Source organism: Paramormyrops kingsleyae, chromosome 24 (genome assembly GCF_048594095.1).
Source record: "Paramormyrops kingsleyae isolate MSU_618 chromosome 24, PKINGS_0.4, whole genome shotgun sequence".
NCBI lineage: Eukaryota > Metazoa > Chordata > Actinopteri > Osteoglossiformes > Mormyridae > Paramormyrops > Paramormyrops kingsleyae.
Genome location: NC_132820.1, coordinates 14847879 through 14868010, shown reverse-complemented (window position 1 = coordinate 14868010; position 20132 = coordinate 14847879). Strand labels below are relative to the sequence as shown.

Below are 20132 nucleotides of genomic sequence, written 5' to 3'. Positions count from 1 at the left end.
TCAATAGATATATTCTACAATAGGGAGGTTGCTTTCTCAAAACCCTTTACACAGTTGCCATGACATCAGGTAATGTGGGCTAAACTGAATAATTTCTCATTGCTTTCGTACAAAATGCAGTCAATAACTAAATGCCTCCAAATCATCCTCTCTCACTCAAAATCATGTTTTTTGAGGTCACACATTAACAAAAAAGGCACAGAAGAAATGAAAAAATAAAAATGCCCTCTAATCTCTGCGATCTTCAGGGTTAGGCCACATGTTCAACATCACATCTGATGTCATCTAAAGCAAAACACTGGGGATAAAAGCATCAAAGAGGGACATCTGGTCATGTGGCTGATGATCATAGACTTTCCACCTCCACGCAGAATAGAAGTTCTCTATGGGATTGAGGAAAGGCGAGTAGGGGGGGAGGAAAAGAGGTACAGCACCATTCTTGGAAGGGCTTCAAACCACGTGCTGATGGCTGGCGAATGGTGGAAAGCAACATTGTCCCAAGTGATCACAAAGGTCCTCATGTTTCCTCCTACCTGGTCCCTTTGTCCCTCCGGTACCAGTCATTGGTGGAGGTCATGCAGAAACACAAGGAGGTGCTCAGTATTGTAGGGCCCAACTTGGCATCTTTGAAGGACCAATCCAGTGTTTGAAATTGCAGAACATTGTGATGCTTGCTCCTCTCTGACCTGACACCTCGACTGTGGCCCTTTTTCCAATTATATTTCATCCGCGTCAACGCCTTTTGGCCAAATTGAATCCTGCCTCATCTACATACATGAATTCATGTGGGGTCTCATTAGCGTCCAACTCCATAGCTCTCTGAAAGAAAAACAAACACAGATTATGTAAATTCACTTCATTATACCCTACTGTACTGTAACCTATACAGTATGTATACTTGCAAAGTGTAAAGCTCACATAACTGGACATTGAATATACATCATACCTGGACATACTGTTGCCAGAGTTCCTTGACCTGCTCACCGTTCCTTTCAAAGGGAACAGTTTAGAGTTGCTTCATTCAAACTCTGTGTTTGGACAGAGTCCAAGCAATGGTCGTCAGGCTAATGCTGTCCACATTGTCAAATATTTCATAGTCTTTCACAGTTCTGGTCTAAATTTCACATAGTTTGATAGCATTATTAGATATGACCATTCCAACAATGGCAAGTTCTTGATCAATATTGAGTAGCTTTCCCTTCCCCCAGAGGGCGGAAGACGGTGCATCCCATGCAGGGACAAAAATTCAACATATGCACTAGCAGTAGGACTGGTGGCCTTACTGTGAGACGTAAGAACATAATTGGCGCAGACCTGTTTCAGATAGGCACCAAGAGTTACCTGATAATCGTTGACTATTTTTCAAGGTACTTTGAAGTGGCCAAACTGACATCCACGACATTAGAGGCAGTAATTGAGCATTTCAAGTCTATCCTTGCGCGACATGGCATACCAGATGTTGTGTGCTCTGATAATGGGCCACAGTTTGCATCTGTGCACTTCATGTGACGTCCAGTCCCTATTTCCCAAGAAGCAATGCGGAGGCTGAATGGGCGGTTAGGACAGTCAAAGCTCTTCTAAAAAAATCCAGTGTCTCCTTCCTCACTCTTATGGTCTACCGTGCTGCTCCTCTGGCGAATTGCCACAGTCCCTCAGAGCTACTTATGGGGAGACGGATCAGGACAACCGTTCCTATCATTCCCTCCCAGCTTAACCCCAGATGTGTGGACATGGAGAGCCTGAGGAAAACCAAACAAAAGTATAGATTGAAACAACAACAAAATTATGATCACAGGCACAAAGCGAAGGACATGCCACACCTGCACCCTGGAGATAGGGTATGGATCAGGGATGTGAATGAACGAGGCACAGTCGTGTCTGCAGCCGGCACGTCTAGATCCTACATCATCGAAACACCTGGGGGCACCCTACGAAGAAACCGGTACCATCTCTCACAGTCCCCCGGGTCATCCGAGATGTCTGCTGACGGGCTTGACGGGGCACCAGAAAGTACTACTCCCAATGTAGTGACTCCACCGATTACACCTGAGGTTCAGCAGGACTCCAGTCAACAGACTCTGGTTCGTGAGAGATGTTGTCCTGCCAGAATCAGTAAGCCACCAGCGTACCTGAAGGACTACATTTGTTCATAGACTTAGGAACCAAGTGAACAATGGGGCAGAATAATCCCCACACTCAGGTAAAGGACTTGGGTAGTCCACCCCATCCCATACACAGCAAATGTGCCGGTGTTAAATTAACACTGCATGGTGTCTATATGTGTCCACACCATTCAGTGTTACTTTTAACACTTTACAGTGTGCAGTGAGTGTTGTTTTTACAATGTTAATGTTTATTAACTCTTATAGTGTTCAATTTACACTCACCTAAAAGATTATTAGGAACACCATACTAATACGGTGTTTGACCCCCTTTCGCCTTCAGAACTGCCTTAATTCTACGTGGCATTGATTCAACAAGGTGCTGAAAGCATTCTTTAGAAATGTTAGCCCATATTGATAGGATAGCATCTTGCAGTTGACGGAGATTTGTGGGATGCACATCCAGGGCACGAAGCTCCCGTTCCACCACATCCCAAAGATGCTCTATTGGGTTGAGATCTGGTGACTGTGGGGGCCATTTTAGTACAGTGAACTCATTGTCATGTTCAAGAAACCAATTTGAAATGATTCGAGCTTTGTGACATGGTGCATTATCCTGCTGGAAGTAGCCATCAGAGGATGGGTACATGGTGGTCATAAAGGGATGGACATGGTCAGAAACAATGCTCAGGTAGGCCGTGGCATTTAAATGATGCCCAATTGGCACTAAGGGGCCTAAAGTGTGCCAAGAAAACATCCCCCACACCATTACACCACCACCACCAGCCTGCACAGTGGTAACAAGGCATGATGGATCCATGTTCTTATTCTGTTTACGCCAAATTCTGAGTCTACCATTTAAATGTCTCAACAGAAATCGAGACTCATCAGACCAGGCAACATTTTTCCAGTCTTCAACTGTCCAATTTTGGTGAGCTCGTGCAAATTGTAGCCTCTTTTTCCTATTTGTAGTGGAGATGAGTGGTACCCGGTGGGGTCTTCTGCTGTTGTAGCTCAGGTAATTTTTAATATCTCCACCAATATGTTTGAAATTAATTAAAGTTTAATTAATTATTATTTAATGCTGATTATTAACCAATCTTTATGCCAAATGGTCGGCTCCTCCAAACTCAATTGCGGTATCCCTGTGAGTCTGTTAATGTGAGACTTAAATGGGATTCACTAATTACCAGTATCGCTTAGTAACCTGGGTTAGAAGGCTCGTCCAGCGAGCTGCATCACCAGGTAATGTAAACGATTGGTAGCGAAGCTCCCCTCACGGCCGATGAGAGAGAGTCTCGCGATGTTTCAGGCGAGTTTGAGGTTCAGAGCGTGTAGCAAGATCGCACAGAGGCAGGGACTTAGTGTGAGTACTCAATGACGGAGGCTGAAGTTGTGTAAAAGACATGCATTTATTCCTAGCTAACACTACAACTAACATAAGACAGACATTACACCTAACACAAACAACAAACACGAAATAACGGAATAAAACAAACGATGAAATTATGAAAATGCAATGACCGGATTTTAAATGAGTAACCTGAAATGGGAAATACTGTTCTGCAAAGCAAGCACAGTTTGTGGAAACACGACCCTAAAGTCTTATAGCAGGTTAACAGAACAGCTTAAGTTGTTAGAATGAAAGGAAGTTGGTTTACTTGGTTGAAGAGTGGGGGGGGGGGGGTCTTGGCAGTTGATGGCAGAGCTGCTGAGCTGATGGCACTCAGGAAGGCGCGGCGTTTGGAGCAGTGGAGTGGAGCACCTTTGGATTCTCTCTCCTGGTGAAGCTTTGTCTTGGGTGCTGTTCTCTGTTCAGCTGGGCCTTCACCGGAGGGTTCTTGTGGGCTTCTCGTCTCCCGGGCTGATGTTCTCCTTCGGGCTGGCGGTTATTCTCTGCGCTGCTTTGTTCTGAGGTCCAGGTTTTTATGGTCTAAAGTTCATGAATAGGGATGACCAGGAATTCGAATCCTGGCCCAATGGCTGGCCATCCATTTGGTGGGCTTTCGGAAGGGGGTCTGTATCAGTCCTTTTGGGATTTATGGCCCGACTGATGATTATCTCCCTTTACTGATGATTTTCATTAAGCTGTTATAACTTTTGATATAACAAAAGTTACCACTGTTATGGTAATCACTGACCAGATTTGGAATCAGGGGTGATTAACAATCAGTTTGACACCAAACATGCCATACCAGCTTCACAGGTACATACCTCATACCATCTGTATTAATTGATTAAACAATTAATTATTGTATCTATGTGACTGATTCAGATCAGTATAGGATACAGGGGTTTTGGGTTGCACCTCAACAGATGTTACACTTTGTGCAGATATTACATCAAATATTCATATTACAAACAGCACATCTTATCCATAGATAGGCGTGGCCATTAGTTTGTGGTAATATCAATATAAGTTGCACATCTGGAAACAACATATTTTGTTATAATCCTTTAGGTGAGTGTGTATATATATATATATATATATATATATATATATATATATATATATATAAATTCAGAATATACTAATATACATCCTCGAACAGGTAAAGCTGCCAGGACAAAGTAACCGATTTTGTTGTTAGGTTTTGCTCCTCATGAATTAAACTACCATGAACCCGATTATCATTTGGTCACAGATGCAACTTCATGGAGATGTCAGGGTGGAACTGGAAAGGATAAATCTCCCTAAGAATCAAATCAATCAAAACCATGACATAATCCTCAGAGAGTGAAATGGAAGATGCTCTTCTTGTAGAAAAGTGTAAAGCACTTCATTTGAGGATGAAAATCTTGTGACGTAATACCAGTTGGTCTGAAGTCCTTAAGGGAGCTGAAATACCTTTTCTTTGGAAGTGTCAAGGAATCCTCCATTACTGCCTATCCTACAGGGTGGTGGTGAGCCTGGTGAATATCCCAAATAGCGCAGTGCAGGGGACACAATGAACAGGATACTAGTTTACAGCGGAGCATACACTCACACTCACTTGTGTTAGATCTTGTGATGTTTTGCATGGCTAACTTTATTGTTACCGTTAAGTTTCAGTATCAGTTTCACTGTAAGAGACATACCAGACAAGTCTTGACAGCACATTTCCACAATTTATTCAGATATGTGTTTCGCTTTGCATGGTTAATTAACTGCCTATAGAGTTACTCTGCACTAGACTGGATTACACCTGCTTGTCAGACGCAAAGAAATTTCAACAGAAACCAGACGTTATCTTTCCACCCAAGTTTCATACATGCAGCAGAATATGTAACCCGTGTCTCTTTGACCATCTCCTCCCTTGTTTTTGGGCAAAACTTCCACTTTTAGCTTGACCCTCCCATGAATACATATGCATGAGTAGGAAAAGCGTAACTTATCATTCAGCGCTCCTCTGGCATGCAGATTGTGGTTTTAGGCATGTGCGGTATGTTCGTACATACCATGCCATGGTTTTATACGCATGATTAAATGAAATTACGTCTGAGACGTACGTAATCATATTACGGCATTCCTGCAGGGGTGCTGCACGTTAGCTGATCTTGCACTGTGATCTCCAAGTTATAGAGAGCAGGATGGTGTCAGTGAAGAGAAGAATTCCAATGTACCTGCCAATGGCAAATAAACCGTGTTTGTTTTTAGTACATCTATCCTGCATAGTCAAGGCAACTCGAGAGCTTTATTGCCAAACCTACCAGAAACAGATATACAGTCACATGAAATAATAACGTTCCCCCAAGACCACAGTGTGACACACAGAAAGAAAGTGGCAAGGGGAGGGTTTCTACAGTGAGGAATAGGGGGGCTGGACACACAGCTTCATATATATAGTGCAATTTGAATGTAAACAAATACAGCACAATTAAGGGAAGCAATAAGAATTGTTAGAACTAGATGATCAGTGTTGACACACCACAGTGCACAACAATGAAATGTATCCTCTGCATTTAACCAATAAGTGATATAACAGGGGACAGCTAGTTCAGCACCTAGTTGGTCAGGGACTTGAACCAGCAATCTTTTAATTACAAGTGTGCTTCCCTAACCATTAGGCCACCACTGCCCCTAATTATGCTACATTGAATAAATAGATAAACAGTGCCTATTGGGGGGGATGTAAGATGGCCAGCAGAGTATTTAATGTCCTGACCACTTCGGGACTGATTTCTGAACCTGCCAGAACTGCATCAGATGCTCCTGTTTTGCATTGTTTTTTGTGAAGTTGCAGGTCTGATTCACAGTATGAGGCCAGATACATAAGCCAGGATTGGACAGCTTTTGGTTTCATTTTCAAGAACTATGGTGACATTTATAGTCACTTAACTTACAGGATTTACCTGTTTCTGCTCCCCTAAGATTAGATGATATCACAGCATTCGTCCATCAGAGCAGAGCACGGACTCACACACACCATCCCCAAACAGCCCTGTCGCCTGTTACACCCATCTACAATAATCCGTACTCACCGGATGGATAAACTGAAAGTGAAAGTCAATAAATGTCTTTTTATCTGAGCACGTCTGAGTCCCTGTTGTGACATATAACTCTGAAACTACACCTATTCATCTACTGTTCATTTCACTTACATGCCAGTTTTCAAAATCTTTCCCCACCAATTATGTGGTTTCCTGTATTTCTTTGTGTGCTTTAAGGACCATGTCTTAAATGTCATTTATATTATTCATATTTTCATATGTTTAAATATATTAGTCTATTGTAGCTATTCTGCTATACCTGGCATTTGTATAGACAAAGCTTCGAGCAGTTCTATTGTAGAAATTAGGCATTATGCTTATCAACTTCTCAATACTGCACATCTTTTTTAGTGGGCAAAAAACTCTATTTTTCTGTGCATGTGCTGTGGTTTTTCCCTTGCGAGTCAAAAGTCAGACAAGTGAAACATACTAATTGAGGTGGATGAATGTCAAAAAAAATCATAGAACACAATTTTATAAATATACATTTCTTTAGTTCAATTTGCATTTATTCAAAAGCTTAACTCAAATGCATTTTAAGTTTAATTTATTGGGTGTAGCGTTTGAGGTGGTGGAGCGTCCCTGAGAGGTGCCGGAGCGAGGACTACTCTGAGCCAGAGTTCCCAGAGCTGAGCTCCAGCACAAATTAAACACTGCATATACATGTAGGCAGAGAAAATGCTAGGTTCTGTGTGCATCAGTAAGTGCCTTGACACAGGTAAGCAAGATGTTTTTTGTTTGCCTGCCTAAGAGCAAACAAAAAACTCCTATGGGCTCATCATGCAGCACTATAATCAGACTGAGTCAGCACCTTCTCCATTGTTGGAATCCCTCTCAGGGAAAACAGTGATGTCCTTATTGCTGGGGTAGCTAGGCAACAAGCAGAATAAACACCACCATCACTACGATGAAAACCATTTACATAGGCCCTGAAGGCATTATCGGTCAGCTGCTACATGAGACTAAAATGTCCAAGAAATAGTCTATAGTGAGGTCTGTTGAAAGGGGAGGGAAGTGTTTTTATATAACAGTTAGTTACAGCCAAGAAATTATTGAACAAGAGGTGTTCTATGAGTGCGGTCATCAGAGTATAACCACACTTGGACATTTCACGTTAGATGTATCACTCTCATGGTGATTAGCGCTGCTCACAGTAAGAAGGTCCTGGGTTTGGTCTTTGTGGAGTTTGCATGTTGTTCATGTGGATTTCTGCTGGGAGCTCCAGTTTCCTCCCAGAGTCCAAAAGTGTGCAAAGTAAGCTGATTGGTCACTCTAAGTTGGCCTTGTGAGTGTCTGTGTGCTGTGCAGTGTGTTGGCAACTGCCCAGGTTTGGTTCCTGCCTGTGCCCATTGTTCCTGGGTTAGGCTCTGGTCCCCTACATGACCCCAGTTGGGATTAAGCGGTGATGGGTGTATCACTCTTTACAGGTGTATCTAAAAATCCTCTGAGTTGATGATTCTCCTGTGGGATCAAACAGAATATTAGAAGTCCCATAAAGCAAGGAACCTGACTGCAATTTGCAGAAAAATATATTATTCACAGAAGCACAACCACAAATGCAAAAATGAGTGAAACAAAAAATTGTGCTGTGGTCTCTTAATTTTTTCCACAGCTGTATATAGAAAGAAAGTAAATATATTTTTAGAGCTTTGTAAGGAGAATAAAAAGATCAAGAGTCACTGACTTGAGCATCTGAGTCACAAAGCAGTCCTGATTGCCCACGCATTTGCAAATAACGCTATTCATATGATAACAATATGATAATCCCACGGTTATTACTGGGTCAAGAAAACATGTGAAAACTCCCATAAACAAGAGCACATGTATAGGTTTTGTTTACACTGATTGAGGAGCTGCAAATTCAATCTTCTCTGTTTGTTCATAAATGGAAGATGTGAAGTTAGGCTTATATTATATTAGACTTAATAAAGATTAGCAATGTAAAAACAACACTCACTGCACACTGTAAAGTGTTAAAGGCAACACTAAATGGTGTGGACCCATATAGACACCATGCAGTTTAACACATTTGCTGTGTACATATGACAATAAACGTTGAGCCATTTTCTACGCGTGATCACTTAGAGTATTATTTGATAGCGTAATGTTACGTTAAGCGCGTGTGATTTGACCGTAGTCCTTAAGGTGTAACTACTTGTATGCTTAAATTAGGGTATATAACAACATTTTACATTAACAACAGCACTGTTAACCCTGAAATGAGAATTGCTGCAATATTACATATTCATGAACTGTGGTGTGGCCACCATTATCTGTGCGACTATATAAAACGCTTTGAACTCCTATACTTCCATTTTCACAATTGTCTGTAAAACTGCTGCTTTCCAGGGTCGTTCGGAAAAGGTGAGCTTGTTAAAGAAATGGGCTTATACAATGTACAAACTGTAGGCTACTAAACCCTATAACTCATTAGTTTTGTCATTCTGTATTTTTTTCCCCTAATATTTTAGGCTTTTTTGTGGAACTGTTAGTGTTGTTCTCTAATAATGTTATACCTGCAGGAAACTCATGCAGACGTGTAGAAGGATTTAAAAATCTGTATTAATAATAGAACTTATTCTAGCAATTGTATAATTGTTAAATTCCAAATGTACTTATATTTTACCTTTAACCAGTATGCTTTTGAACTATACTTTTACTTTCACTTCTGTTTGTAAAATGGCGGTCGAATGTGGTTTGGAGAAGGTGTTTTTTATACAAATATTTGTATTTTTCAATAGCGTGCAAAATGTAAGAAATCCAATATAACTCGTTCATTTAGTGGTTTTGTGAAAAGTCCACAAAGTTTGGCTGGAATTGGTCATTTCTCTTGTTCACCGACCACGACATTCCTGGGGAATCCATAAAGATGTGTAGAAAGATTTCAACATCTTTATAATATATTAACTCATTCTAGCAATTCTGTAACGGTTACATGCCAACTGTACTTATATGTTTTCTTTGTAAAGTAGGAAAACTGACGTTGGCAAAATCCATTACCCCGGAGCCCTGTTATAATTCACGCAAATCAGTTTATTTTAAAAGATCAGATACAAAATAGAAGAATCTATTTGACGGTAGTTTTACTTTTAAGCAACTTATACGATAAGGTGTAATTGTTCTACTGTATGTTTATGTGCTATAGCACAGCATGCTAAGGAGCGTGGTAAAGTTGGTTTTAAATTCGATATTCGTTTGATATTCGGATTTGCCTCCGCTATATCTTTGAAACAACACCACCAAAAATCACAAAAGTCACACTTTCTGTTTAAGGAGAAAATACAGATTGTACTACAACATTGTTTACAACATTGAACAACTGATATGTTCATTAATTATTGTAGTGATGAGGCATTTTGCGTCGGAAGAGCAGCCTTTTGCTAGGGACCGTCTACAAAGTGCATGCAGGGGGACCATTATGGAGTTAATTTTGTGCCAAAAGTATTAATCAAAATTTTGAAAACCGCAAGCAAATTATTAAGTATCAAAATGAAAATATGTATTACAAATATCAAAAAAGTCCAATAAAATATTTTTTTCCTTCTTCTTCTCTAATTTGTTTTGCTTCTGGAATGTTTTTCTTTGCTTTTGAATTTTTTTTGGTTTTTGGAATGCTTTTTTGCTTCTGACTTTTGGCACTGTTTTAACGGGTGGGCGGGCCTTATCAGCTTACACGTCTATTGGTCAGCTGGAATTTGGAGTGAACACGCCTTTAACCATCTGTGCACGCCCACTCCGTGATGCTTCAGAACGTTGCAACATGGCGGGTAACTCCGGAGCCAGTTTACAGCAAGGAATTGCATCTTTGCAATTCTATAATAGTGTACTTTTATTAGGAATCAATGTATGCAACACATATTTCGCGTTCATAACATGTCACCAACCGATCCATTGGTGGAATAACTTTTGTTACAGTATTTCACCAATGCGCTGACCAGGGAAGTTTCTAGCTATTGAAAAGATGAGGGGCTAAGTCAAGTTTACGTGGGGCACCACGGTTAAGTTAGCTTCATATTCGATATTCAGTTTTCTGGCTTTAATAACATTTAAAGGAAGTAAGGTGGGACGTTTTTAATAACAGAATTGTGATGTCCAATACACAGACGACGATGCACACCGATTATTTTTGCGCTTCAAACCATTTTGTGATTTGTGTAAAATAGTCTTAATAGCTAATATAATAGGTCCTGTCAGCTGTAATGACATGGTGGTTTAGCATTTTGAGCTCATGGTGACTGTTGCACACCCCTTTGTATCCCAGATTGCTTTACGTACGATTTTTAATCAATTTTTGAATGTTCGAAGGTATCCATATAATGTGCAATGGGACAATACATGAATGGTTTACATCTGCCCTATTTTAATATGCGCACAAGTCATGAGGATCAGAAGAGCCAGCCCAGATTTACCCACCATCATGAGAAAGACTCTGACCAAAAAGGACCTTACAGCTTTTTCTTATTTTAAATGGATGCTTTGGATCAGTTCTGACTGATCTTGGAGATTAGACAGTTGTGGTCCTAGTAGCTTTTTTCTCGTATGCAATTCTATTGCATGTTGAAATCAAATCAGAGAAAAAACTCTTGAGGGCTTTTATGTTTTAAACTTATGTACTATTACAGTCTAGGTTTATTTAGGGAGGCATATGTGTATATATATATATATATATATGAACTACACTGCTCAGACAAATTAACTAACAGTAAAATGTGGGAAAGACTAATATCAGTGCCATAGCATCCTTGCTCATGGGGGGTTTCTAAAAATTAAGCTTAATGAAAATCTGAGTATTAAATGAGCAAAGTGATTTGATTTGTTCTTCTATCCCAAGTTGTGGTCTAAAAACAAAAGGTACTGTTTCTGGCCGCTGTATCTTGTTTATAGCTATTTATGCAAGGATGCAACAATGCGTTGTAATAAAGTGGACTGTTGCAGTAAACTGGCTTTTGGGTTATCTAGTTGTTTCAAATGATATTCATTAGTTGAGCATGAGCAGTCATGACAAAAATCTAATGTATTAGATTGTCTACTTTAAGTTGAACTGACTTGAAAAAATTATATTAACCAAACTTGAAAAAATTAAGTGTGAAAAAATGAAGTAATATTTTAAGTTTATCCAGTGTTTAATTTTCTACAGTGCAGTATATCACCTCATCGACTAGACTGAGGTACGCCCAGGGGCGTTTCTAGGATTTTCATTTAAGGGGGGGCTCAGCACCCATAGATGTTTAACACATATTTGGCTTGTTCAGAATCAGTACTCAAATGAGTCTTCCCTACCCTAAATGTTTTTCACGATCTGGGACATTATTTAATACAATACAATATTTATTACAAAAAAAACAGGATTTTTCTATCTCTGTAAATCACACTGCTATGCAGTTAACTTAGTCTGTCACTGTTTTTAATCATTTATGTGCATAACTCTATAGCAGTTAATGCCATGCACTGTGTAATGTTTTATATAGACAGTAAGGTTTTCCAATTAAAACAGCAACAGCATCATTGTTTTATAAAGTAGACTATAGATTAATATGGTATGTATTAAGGGCTTCATTTTCGCTAGAGGAAACAGCTGGTGTGATGACGTAACACAGCGAGAATTTTGACATTTTTGGAAACTGTATTTATGAAAAAGGACTGCACTGATGCAGATATACTGTAACAATTTATCGAAAAACACACACATTGGCTTAATCCTCGCTCTGTGCTGCCGCAGTCTGTGATGCTTCAGTTGAAGACCGCGCTGAAAGACGGGGCGGAGCCGAAGTCTGCCGCCGTTTTCATATGAAATTTAAAGGGGACGTGGGCGATCACCAATTTGTGTAAAGTTTATGGAGAATTTTTAGGGGGGCTGAGTACAAATGTTAGGGGGGCTAAAGCATGGATGTGCAGTGTTGGGAAGATTACTTTGTAAATGTAATTTGTTACAATTACAAGTTACTCTATTTAAAATGTAATAGTAGTGTAACTATTTCAATTACTATATGAAAGTAATGTAAAAAATTACATTTGATTACTTTTTGATTGATTGATTGATTGCTTTTCTAAATTATGAATGAATATTCTCAACCGTTAACCATTTTGAAATTTTGTAACCTGGCAGTGTTTACCTTACTGCAGTACCAAAACACTATTGTCAAACTCCTTTCAATACATGAATTAACATGATTATAGTTGATCAATTTGATAAAGATAACAGCTGGCAGAAGGTTAGATTTCAGACCTCGTTTTACTGTAAGATCATACAGTTATAAAGTCATTACTTTTTTATAAAATCAACAATACTGCTAAATGAAATATTAAACATTCAACAGCATTGAATAAGTGGCTGTCTATTCTTGTGAGATTGTCTGCCAATAATTGAAACAGAACTGTGGACACTGTAGCTTAGTGTCAAGACAAAGAAATTTAATGAAAGATTTGCATCTGCAGCAGTCAATGCAATTTGGGCATAGAACTGTGGACACTGTGCTCCAGCTGAAAAGCTTTGTACAAAGACAAAGAAAAACCTTAAAACATTTGTATCTAAAATTTCACAACCAAAAAATTAAATCAGTGTTCAGACTGCTCCATTTCAGTCAAAAATCAAACTGTACGATCGAGCGATGGATAAAGGTACTAGGTGTCCAACACCATGCATCAGTCATTGTGGATTAGATCGGGGATAGTGCTTACATTATGATACAAACATTTTATATACTTGCGAAAATAAATGGTTCCATTTTACTTCTGATCTGAACAGTTCTTGCATCAGACAGGATATGAAATTTCAGCTGATTGTGTAATCACTTACTCTGTATAAATCAGTTTTTCAATGACAAATCACGGAGTAGCCTAAAACAGTGTCTTCGCAGCACTGTAAAATAAAATGGGTTAGCAGAGTGGTAAGGCTGCATCGCCCAGGGCTGAGCTAGTTAGTGAATTTTCAAAACTCAATGCGACATATCATGTCAGGAGTGCTAATATCAGACCTAACATAAATTAGCAATAACCTTAGCATATTGAAGGAGGACGGCACATTTTCTGTCAACGGGATCAGAAGTGCCAGTGTGGCTTTAAAGCACGGTACACACTTCGCGATTCATTGTGGTGTTTACGCATGGTAAGTGTTTACGTTTTGTTTTGTTGTCACAGGCGCCGTATCTTATGATTGAGTGGGTGTCGTCGTCATACAGTCTGCATACCTGTCATAGCCAAGATTATTAGATCCGTATCGCAGAGTGTGATCGGTAATGATTTTATAAGATTGCTGAAATCACACAGTGTGTACCGGGCATTACACTTTAGAAACATGGTGTGGCATGCTGAAGGTAGGCATGTCTTCCCTGCCTTGTTTAATATGACTGTTTGCAGTCACAGTAAGCTGCACTTACCTCTAGATGTTTCCTTAGGTTGGACATGGACTGTTTAAATATCGACAACATCTTTACAGCCGGTAAACACGCACTGCATTGCACACTTAAATTTGTGCCTTTTTCCGTAATATATCGGAAATGTTTTTTTTATATATATATTTCAAGCAATGGAATGCATTCCTTTCCTTGTCTTTCCTTGTCTGCCATTGCCTGCAACAGAATCTCAGACCACCCAGGCAAGTTAATTAGCAGAATTGGCGCTGCAAATGTAGACGCGACAGGATAACCAATCAGAAGCATCGAATAGTTTCTTTCAGCTGTGGAGGGAAATAGCAAAGGAGGATGTTTTGCATAAGAAAAACATGAAAACAATAAAAAATACTGTTATTAAAGATATTAGCAAGGTTTTGCATACAATCTTATAATGTAACTAAAATTGTAATCATGAATATGTCCATGGGTAACTGTAATTTAATTACATTTTTTTCTGTAGTAACTAACGGATTACAATTACATTTTTTTTGTAATTAAATTATGTAACGCGTTACATGTAACTCGTCACTCCCCAACACTGGGGATGTGACACTTATTGTCATTCTTAATATTGTATAATAATTATTATTATTTGCATAATAACTTCCTTAAATTAAACTTCCTTGATGATATGGGATTCTGAAAACCTTTTCTGTCTCCAGGTCATTTCTTTTTCTTTACACTACTTTTCCCTAATTTATCCATTTAGGACATTGATTTCATTTGCCACCAGTCTTCACCCTTATTGTTTTGCTTTTAGGCCCACTATTCTCACCTTGAACAACCATTTGAAGTCTCCCCAAATCAGTAATTTTTCCATTCAATGCCTTCTCTGTTACAATTAAGACAACTGATTAGATATTTTATCCTGTCCTACTTCATTTGCAGAGTTCATCATCTGGTCACATATATACTTAAGATCATTTCAGTATTGAATTACTGTTCACTTGACATGAGAGATTTCTGTAAAATTCCACTTGTAGTAAGTCAGTCATCACCTCTGCCAACTACTACAACCTTTGAAGTGGGAGAAATTCATTTGTATCGTTTACAGCAATTTTTCAAAAAAATGTATTGAATTACTGTAACCTCATGGTTGGATATTTCTGAGACATTCCACCTGTAGTAATTCAGTCATCACCTCTGGCAACTACTACAACCTTTGTAGTCAGAGAAATTCATTTCTGTAGTTTACAGTAAGTTTTCAAAAAACATATTGAATTACTGTAACTTCATGTTTAGATATTTCTGTAAAATTCCACTTGTAGTAAGTCATTCATCACCTCTGGCAATTACTACAACCGTTGTAGTCAGATAAATTCATTTGTGTGGTTTTCAATAATTTTTCCAAAAAATTTTTGTGTATGTGTAATTATTGTATCTCCTTTAGGATTTCATTTATTATACTTTAAAAGGCAAATTAAATAGTTTGTTCTTCTTCCTAGTGTCTTTTTGGAAGAACTACTTTTTTTTTGTTAGAAAATCTTAGCAGAAATGCTCTAGTAGTAATGTTTGGTTCCCCTGTCCATACTGAATGCACTTTGTAGACGGTCCCTAGCAAAAGGCCGCGCTGCCAACGCTGGCTTATTTGTTTCGCGTATAATGCCTCATCACTACAATAATTAATGAATATATCAGTCAGTATACAATGTTGTAGTACAATCTGTATATTCTTCCGAAACAGAAAATTTGTGACTTTTGGTGGTGTCGTTTCAAAGATATAGGGGGGAGGCAAATCCGAATATCAAACGAATATCGAATATAAATATAAATATAAAACCAACTTTACCACAGCATTTTAGCTCAACAACTACATGTACGGTAACCCTGAAATGAGAATTGCTGTCATTTTAAATATTCATGAACACAGGGGCGTCAGAAGCATTTTGAATGTGAGGGGGGACAGCGCAAAAGAAACAGCGCTGGGTGAACAAATATTTTATGTTACATGTTTGGGGGGTCCAAACGACTAATTATGAAATGTGAGGGGGACACGTCCCCCTCAGATTTAATGGCGGCGACGCCCATGCATGAACAGTTGCGTGGCCGCCATTACCTGTGCGACTATATAAAATGCTTTGAACTCCTGCTTTCATTTTCGCTATTGTCTGCAAAACCAGCTTTCGAGGGTCGTTTGGAAAAGGTAAATTTCTTAAAGAAATAGACCTATATACCGTGCAAACTGTAGCTAATACACCCCAGAATTCGTAATTTTTTCTTTTTTTTTTTTTTTTTTTTTGAGGTGTTTTTTGGTAGAACTGTTTGTTTCTGTTGTTGTTGTCATTTAGAGTGCGTAGAAGGATTTCAAAATCTGTATTAATATAAGAGCTTATTATACTAATTATACAACTAGTAAATCCCAAACGTACTTCAATTTTCTGTTTTACTGTCGTGATCTGTGTGGCTGTATAAAATGCTTTTGAAATTCTACTTTCACTTTCACAATCATAAATGGAGGCGGTCGAAGGAAGTTTGGAAAAAGTTTGTCCAACAAATTTATGTAAGCTACATTTCAATAGCGTGCAAAAAGAAACCCCAATAACTTGTTAATTTATTGGTTTTGTGAGAAGTCCTGCTAAACAAAGTTTTTTGACATGCATTTGGCTGGAACAGTTTCCAGCAATTTAAAGATCCGGGGCTAACTGAAATATACCTGGGGCTTGATTTTTTTAAGGAACATTTGCATCAGGGCTGAAATACTCGGGGCTTGGGGTTCCTGGGATTCATGTAAATGTGCAGACAGATTTCAGCATCCATATACATATAACAACTTAGGCCTTATTCTAGAAATTCTTTAACTATTAAAAATCAACCATATTTATATATTTTCCTCGTAAATAAGCAAAACTGACGACGTGAAAATCCATTACCCCAGAGTGCAATTATAATTAACACAAGCCACACGGCGCTACACTGCCCCCCATCTCTGGGGTTAACTGTCCCGGAACCCCCACAAAGTCCCTGAAACGCTTCGGGCAGAGACGAGTCTTCTGCAGCCATGGGATCCTGAGTCCCCTACTGTCCTGTTCAGTCCCTGCTGCCGGGGTACTCACCACTGGTCTTGGTAATGGCTGCTCCAAGTGGATCAGGGGTTGGTATAGAGTCAGGCGGTCATGGTGCAACACGACAGTCCTGCGCTGCTCCAGCAACCATACCATGTACACGATTTCAGAGATCTGCTCTAGGACCTCCCCAGGGCCCCTCCAGTGCCTGTCGAGCTTGAGTGACCAGCTCTTCTTCCTGATGGGGCAGTACATCTAAACAGTGTCCCTGGGCTGGAAGTCCTGTCCCTGGCAGCGGATGTCATATGCCTTCTTTTGCCTGGCCGTGGCCGCATCATGATAGTCCCTGGCCAGCTGGTGCAGGGTGCGTACACACTCCCAGAGCTGGTGCAGGTAGTCCAGTCCTAATGTCACTGGCAGCTCTGGCTCAGGAGGTGAGCTGAACACCAGCTCCACCGGGGTTCACAGCTCATGGCCCAACATGAGGGCAGTGGGGGTGCAGCCGGTGCTTTCCTGCACCACTGCGTGATACGCCCACAAGTCCAGGGGAAGGTGGGCGTCCCAGTCATGCTGGTGCTTGTCCTCGAGGATCGCCATTCGTGCGGCTAGGGTATGGTGAAACCACTCTGCCAGCCCATCACTCTGAGGGTGAAAGGGGGTGGTGCGGGTCCTCATGATCCCCAGTCGCCGGCAGACCTTGTCAAACACCTATGCCTTCAAAGTTCCTCCCCTAGTCACTGTGCAGCTCCTTGGGGGCCCTGAACCTGCTGGAACCAGTTTGACCTGCCAGTAACCAGTCGGGAGGTCCGGGGTGAACCACGTTGATCCAGCAATGTCATCAAGTGTGTTGTTGATGAGTGGCATTGGATAGGCATCTTTCATCGTCACTGCGTTCAGCTGTCGGTAGTCAACACAAAACCACCACGACCCGGGCTTTTTGGTGACGAGGACTGCTGGAGCCTTCCAGACGGTTCTATGATTGCTACCACTGCCATCTCTCTAATCCTCTGTTTTACCACTTGATGCTTTGCCAAAAGAAGTCTGTGCAGACACAGGCAGATGGGCAGGGCATCCCCTGTATCAAAGCAGTGCTGGATCAGGAAAGTGGGTCGGCAAACCTCGTCCCAGGCGCCGAAGAGGTCCTGGAACTGGCTCAACAGAGCTTTGAGAACAGAGCTTTTGAGTTGCTACACTGTGGCACCTTCTGTACAGCTCACACTGTCTCAGGAGACCCCCCTGCTGCGATGTCACTGTGCTCTGCAATCAGGGCCGGGTTGGAGCTGTGTCCCTGGTGTTCTTTCCCTGGGTGCTGCAAGCTGCTCCCTTGAGTGGACTTCTTCGTGCTCTGAAGAGCTACCATGTCTACGCTGAGGTGGAGGGCTACTCCCAGTCAAATCAGTAGGTCCAGACCGATGATGCAGGGGTTGGTGATATCAGCAAACCAGACTTCCTGCACAACCGTGTGTCCGGCCAGCTGGAGTGGGACTAATTTTCAGCCCGGGAAATAGGCCTGCCTATTTTGTCTTCGTTCTGGGGGAACTTTGATAAACGCCACAGTGCAAGTCTTATTATCCTGGTAAGTTACATTTCAAGAGAAAATAAAAAAAAAATACCATACCAAAATAAATAATGGCATATTGACAGTTTAAGCAGCCTGACTTATTCAGCCCCGCATGGTCTCTTCCTAATATCCATCGTTTGAGAAACTTCCAGAGATTAGCAATAGTAAGCGATCACCTGTGGTGCCTCCACACCAATGCACTGCACTCATTCAGTGCTAAATGATAAGCAATCACACTGACACGCGTGCCACGTATTTGTGCTTCACTAAGCAGAGCAATTGTGGTTTATTGAGTGTGTGTGTGTGTGTGTGTCCATGACAGAACTTGCTGGTTAACATTTTGAGATGTTCTAGAATTTCACAGTTGTAAAATATTTTTTTGAACCATCTGTTTCAACTTTGCACAGTAATTCTTATTTTGTTTCTGAAAGGTGTTACAGGAAATTCAGTTCCTCCACGCTCTCCCATCGCATGCTGATTGAAATCATGATGTCATCCGCTACTTTATAGTTAGATGGTTTCTAACTAGACCGTGGCATCGCGAGTACGGCGAAGGATGAGGGGACTTGCTTGCTAGGACAGAATCACGCTTTTTATTTGAGTCCTGAAAAAGACTGTAACAGGCACCCTACGAGTAACCCCACTAAATACACAAAACGGAAACACAAGGTGGTCAGACGCCAAATTGTAAGGTGAACTTAAGGTGGGGAGTAGTGTTGAGGGGGGTCAGCTTTTTTTAACACCCGCCCCAAAATGACCCGTCAGGAGATCCAAACCGCCCCGCCCAACCCACAAAAATGACCCAAAACCCGACCCGATCTGAGGAAAAAAAAAACACCAATGAGCCTGTATTGCCATGGAACCTACCAATGAAGTGTCATTTGTGACATTGTAACTCATAGATGACATAGATTTTTGCTAGATTCGCATTGAAGATGATGACACAATTTTATGCAAGATTAACTGTGTACCAAACAACAACAAAGAAACCGAAAGATCGATTTTTACGTTGGGGTTGCGTTAGGGTTGCGGTAAATTGCACGAAAGACATCTCTCACACACACACAAACACACACAAGCGCGCATGTATGCAAAACACACTAGTTGTCAAAACTGTAACATCAGATCTGAGAACTCTATTAGATTATCTACGCATAGCTTTATTTTCTTTTATTTCCCTGATTGTGATTGCAAGTGGAACTAGGAGATCCTCGTGGTAATTCGAACCCCGTTTACAACACGTTTTGATCGATAATGAAATGCGATTTGTAACTTTTTGACCCGCCCGCCCACGATATTTTTAAAATGTCTGCCCTAAAACCGCCCGCACCGGTGGGTCACGGGTCGACCCGCGCATCACTAATGGGGAGTTATACAAATTAAAAACACGCGAGGATCGGACAGGGTACACACAAGATACGGGCAAACATACACACCGCAATCAAGAAGGCAGCTATAGCCATAACAACAACAACAACAACAATACAAGGCACAGACACAAGGTTATGTACTGTACACGAGCGCGTGCAAGGCATGCCAGGATGTGCAGATCTCACCAAAGTACATGTTATGTGTGACGATCAATGTGATATTGCTTAGTCTAATT

At 40.6% G+C, this 20132-nt stretch overlaps 1 protein-coding gene across 5 annotated transcripts in view; it reads left to right on the top strand.

The window, feature by feature from the left end:
* The window catches only part of LOC111857288 (interferon-induced protein 44-like), a 56838-nt gene that overhangs the window by 15048 nt on the left and 21658 nt on the right, over window positions 1–20132 (top strand). The window contains exon 1 of one of the 5 annotated variants that reach the window (XM_072706660.1): window positions 8837–8936. The exons of 2 other annotated variants lie outside the window; for them this stretch is intronic. The gene's annotated coding sequence lies outside the window, so the exon portion shown is untranslated. Of the gene's footprint in view, window positions 1–8836; window positions 8937–16030; window positions 16107–20132 lie in introns of those variants that run through there. 2 more of the 5 variants (XM_072706664.1, XM_023837972.2) reach the window with 2 other exon arrangements.